This window comes from Pinus tabuliformis, chromosome X, assembly GCF_031772625.1.
Source record: "Pinus tabuliformis cultivar Carrire ecotype Pingquan chromosome X, CPIR1, whole genome shotgun sequence".
Lineage (NCBI taxonomy): Eukaryota > Viridiplantae > Streptophyta > Pinopsida > Pinales > Pinaceae > Pinus > Pinus tabuliformis.
The window spans coordinates 988,052,317-988,057,862 of record NC_142308.1 but is presented as its reverse complement, the minus strand read 5'-3'; the positions used below and the strand labels follow the sequence as shown (position 1 = coordinate 988,057,862).

General features: G+C 41.2%; 1 pseudogene; it reads left to right on the top strand.

Moving 5' to 3' along the window:
• Positions 1-3,847: 3,847 nt before the first annotated feature.
• On the top strand, positions 3,848-4,261 carry LOC149143044 (trans-cinnamate:CoA ligase, peroxisomal pseudogene; annotated as a pseudogene).
• The last annotated feature ends 1,285 nt before the right edge of the window (positions 4,262-5,546 follow it).

Here is a 5,546-nt window from a genome sequence, read left to right as displayed (position 1 = left end):
ATGTTTCTGGTGCTTCCACAATTGGCTGTCTATCATCTGTAGGAACTTCTTCATGATCGCCATCTGAGACCTGTTCATGACCTCCATCTGAACCCTGTTCATAATCTGATTCTGAAACCTGTTCATGACTAGAATCTGAACTATGGTCGTTATGACTATCATTAGAAATGCTGTCAAACTGAATGTGCTGGAAATCAAATACATCATCCTGTTTCAATCTACTATCTACATCTAACTGTACAAGAGAGGATTCATTAAACTTTACATCTTTGTTGATGATGATTTTGCAGGTAGTAGGATCCCACAATCTATATCCCTTTGTTCCATCACCATACCCAACAAAGATATACCTTTTATACTTTGGATCTAATTTAGTTCGCTGATGTTTAGGCACTAGAGCAGATGCTTCACAACCAAACACTCTGAGTTTAGAATAGTCACAAGGGTGTCCTTTCCATAACTCTTGTGGAACCTTGCAGCCTATTGCCGTTGATGGAGATCGGTTTATCACATAACAAGTTGTTGCCACTGCTTCCGTCCACAACTCCTTTTGCAACCCGACGTTAATCAGCGTACACCTTGCTCTCTCTAGAAGAGTCCTGTTCATGCGTTCAGCAACTCCATTCTGCTGAGGAGTATAAACCGTGGTCTTATGTCTCTCGATCCCTGCATCCTTGCAATAGCTGTCAAACTCCTTGGAAGTAAACTCACCACCATTGTTAGTTCTTAAACATTTTATAGTTCTACCAGTGTTGTTTTCTACCAATGCTCTAAACTGCTTGAAAACTGTAAAAACATCAGACTTCCTTTTCAACATGTAGACCCACACTTTTCTAGAAAAGTCATCAATAAACGATACAAAATATGACGAGCCACCATATGACGCTGTAGGGGCTGGACCCCAAACATCTGAATGGATATAATCAAGTATTCCTTTACTAGTATGTTTTCCTGTTTTAAATTTTTGTTTACTTTGTTTTCCAAACAAGCAATGTTTACAGAAATCTAACTTTCCAGATCTTAGATTAGGAAGTAACTTGCGATCAGCGAAAATTTTCAACCCTCGTTCGCTCATATGGCCCAACCTTTGATGCCATAGGCGAATGGAACTACTGTCCTGTTCAGACACCGACACATGATCTGACCCAGTTCTACCTTCTAATTGAAAAAGATTTCCTACCTTCTTAGCCTTCATCACTAGTAAAATACCTTTATAGATTTTCATAACTCCACCTTGAATTACAGTTTTATATCCATTCGTATCCAGTGCTCCTAATGAAATTAGATTTTTTCTTAGATCTGGTACATGTCTCACATCAGTTAACAATTTGGTTGTGCCATCTAACATTTGCAGTTGTATACTTCCTATTCCAACAATACTGCAAGTGACATCATTACCCATGTACACGACTCCATCATCAACTGATCTATATGTATTAAACCAATCTTTATGAATACACATGTGGTTAGATGCCCCGGAATCTAACAACCAATGTTGATCATGTTTTGAAACATTAACAGACAATACCTCATCACTCATACCTGAACCAGATACTGAACCTGTATCTGTGGTGTTGGCTTCCTTCTTTTCTGTCGAAGAGCCTTCTTTAGCAGCCTGCTTTCGCTTCCAGCAATCCTTTTTCAGATGTCCAGCCTTGCCACAATGCCAGCACTTCACCTTTGTCTTCTTTCCTTTGGACTTTGAACGAGAGTCGCTATGCTTTCCCCCAGAGTGTCTCTCTCTTGAGCGACCTCTGGCCATCATTACCTCTGATGTAGAGGTGTCTGCATTCAACCTCTTCCTCGTCTCCTCAGACAACAAGGCTCCAACAACATCGTCAAACTCAAGAATGTCTGTTGTACTAAAGCTTATGGAAGTAACAAAGTGATCCCAGGATTCGGGCAATGAACACAATAGAGTTATTGCCTTATCCTCTGAATCAAATTTCACATCTAGACTGTCTAATTGCACCAGTAAGGTATTAAAAACATTCAGGTGATCAGTAATCGAGGTACCTTCTTTCATTCGCAAACCGTAAAGCTGCCGTTTCAGGAGAATCCGATTTGTCAAGGATTTCGTCATATACAGCTTCTCCAACTTTGTCCACAAACCAGCTGCAGTCTTCTCTGACACGATGTTAAATAAAACATCATCAGCCAAACACAACCGAATTCCGCTCAAGTCTCTTTCATCCAATTCATTCCACTCATCATCTGTCACGGGGGAAGGCAGTTTGGACCTGCCCAACAATGCCTTTTCCATGCCCTGCTGTACCAGCAGATCATGCATCTTTACCTTCCAGATCTCGAAATTATTTTTTCCATTAAACTTCTCGATTTCGAATTGGGCACTTTGAGTTTTCGCCATTTGTATCAATCAAAAAACAATAATCTCCAAAAAACAAACCTATGTTTCAATACCAGCAATTAGCAAAACAAACTGCCTATGCCGTTGCTTGTTTTGTTTTAAAAAAAAAAAAAACTTTTGTTTGATTTGTGCACTTCAACTATCTCTGCTTTATCTCAACGCTTCTCCTCTTGTTATTTAATTCAACAATGCCCATTTAAACAACAAATTTGTTGTTCTATCCTTAATGCTTTTGGCATGCAACAAAACAAAAAACGGATTTCTGTTTTATATTAAACGCAGGCATCAAAAAATTATTCCAACCGCCGTTATATACTGCTCTCTCTGCGCTTTTATATTAAACGCAGGCAACAAAAAAAAATATGCCAAACGCAGGTATATACTGGAACCACACTCGTGCACTGACAATTTAGGAAATTTTTGACACCTCTACAATGGAATTCCACCAGCAGCACCAATCCTTTAAAGTTAAATGACAAAATACATCGTAACCACAAATGAATCTAAAATGGATTGCGTACATATGGCATTCATGTTTTCATGGCTGTATAATCTAAAGACAGGCGCAGACTGTCTAATTCAACTACATCAACATCTTCTATGGCTCAAATATGAGTTTATGGTGTGAATTAAACACCGAGAAGGAGAATGTAATCACCACATACCATTGCATTCTGTACGCAAACCCAACAGAGCGCCAGACATCACCTCAGTTAATGAACAAAAGCTTATCACGAACTGGCACAGCACCTCCTTTAGTTTATCGAACACCGCACCAAGTTTATAATGGTTATACGCAGGCAGCTTTAACAGTTATCCACCACAGCACCGTTCAACACTGTCAGGTAACTAGACCACGCATGCAGCAATGTCTTAACGCTCAGCCACGATCACGCCAATCCACGACACGCTGCCAGCACTCCACGCAGCTGTTGAATCGATTTCTGGTGGTAACATTGCAGGTTACTTCCACGCAGCAGTGCAATCAGGTAGATTCATGCATCAGCAGTTGATCTACGGCACTCCACCTCCAGCATGCGCTCCACCTCCAACTGCTCTGATACCACTTGTTGGAGATTAGATGCACAGCAGAATTAAATCAGATACACAACAGATAAATCAAGCACATAAAACACAGGAATTTAACGTGGTTCACCCAACCAATCTGGGCTACGTCCACACAACATAGGCATCGTCAATTTATTAATCAAACAGGAGATTACAAAATGAAACCCTCACAAAACTCTCACCCTCATAGCAAACAATCCGAATGGTTGCCTGTTATATAGTAAAGAGAATCTAACAACCTCATTAACTCACTCACATCACATATAGGAGGCATTAATCATCTCCCAACAACCTGGAGATAATCTAGGAACTAAATTTCTATTGTTGTCACCTACAGAGATTTTTGCCTATTTTACTCCAAACAGAAAATCTCAACATCTCTCGCTTCTGAGCTTTCCGGAAAGAGCGGCGATGGTGTATGCGAATCGCACATCCATAGTCTATGATCGAGGAGGTCTTCGCTTTACGTGGGCCGAGAAGTGGGATCGTTGCAGACGTGTGGCGTCGTCTCTCGTCAATCGCCTCAAAATTCGGAAAGGGGACATGGTCTCAGTTTTGGCTCCGAATGTTCCTGCTCTTTACGAGGCGCATTTCGCCGTTCCCATGGCCGGAGCCATCCTCAATGCCATCAACTTTCACCTCGACGCTCGCAATATCGCCACCATCCTTTCTCACTCACGCGCCAAGCTCTTGCTCGTCAATTACCAATTTCTGTGTCTCGCCAACGAAGCCTTCGCCCTCATCGAATCCCCTCTTATTTTTCTGCCTCCTTTGATTCTCATACACGACCAAGATCACGGCCTTGCTGCGGCTCACATCGCTTGACTAGTTAATCAAGTGGGCATGGTAATCAGTGGCACATACGAGGAGCTGTGTCACGCCTCAATTTTTTTTCATTAAATTGGTCGGGTGTGGTACCGCCTAAGTAATTAACATCTTCCATTGTTAGCTTACTTTACGAACTACGCCTTAACATTCATCCTTAAACATGAATAACATATTAATGTGTGGAATCCATTAATATAATAACATCATAGAACAGCAGGAGAACAACATCACATGTAAAATAATCTTTTATTATATGAAAGAATTTTTACAATGACTGGGAGTATAACTCAACCGGCGTTACACCCGATTCGGGCGCCCACCCGTGCAAGACCGCACGGTGGTCTCACCACAACCCAACAATATGCAATAACACGAGTTTCCTTTGCCGAGATAGGCGGGTGCGCCCGTGCATGACCCCCGCCGAAATCTGTCTCCGCTCAACCTTCTTCTCCTTCCAGGGCGAAATATTTGAACAAACTTCGGGTGTTGCTATGGGCTCACCTCTCTCACCTATCGTGGCAAACCTTTTCATGGAAAAATTTGAGAAAAAGGCACTAGACTCATATCCACTAAAACCCAAATCCTGGGTTAGGTTTGTGGATGACACCAGTGTCAATTGGCCTCATGGCGAGAAAGAGCTAAGCAAGTTCCTGGATCACCTCAATAGCTTGTCTGAAGACATCAAATTCACCATGGAAGTTGAAGAAAATAATTACATTCCTTTCTTAGACATGCTCCTGATTAGAAGAGAGGATGGTTCCATTGGTCACAAAGTTTTTAGAAAAAAAGCCCATACAGATAACTACCTTCATGCCGACTCTCATCACCACCCCGCCCAAAAAATGGGGGTGCTACAAACCCTCTTCACTAGAGCTTATAGAATCTCTGATATAAACCATACCGATGAAGAAATTTCCTACCTTAAAAGAACCTTTGCCAACCTAGGGTACAGCAATGAAAACATATACAAAGCCATCCAAAAAGCTAAAACTGTTAACAATAAAAACAAATCAAAAGACGACCCAACCTCCAATACCTGCCTTCCTTACATCCAGGGGGTCACTGACAAAATAGCCAAAATCCTCAATAAGAAAAATATAAAAACTGCTTTCAAACCCTTGTCTACCATTAAACAAAGAATGAGATCTGTTAAGGATAACCAAGAGCTATTTCAGCAAAAAGGAGTTTATATCATAAAATGTTCATGTGGGGATCAATACATAGGAGAAACTGGTAGATCGGTTAGGATTAGACTCAAAGAGCATAGTGCAGACATTCGTAA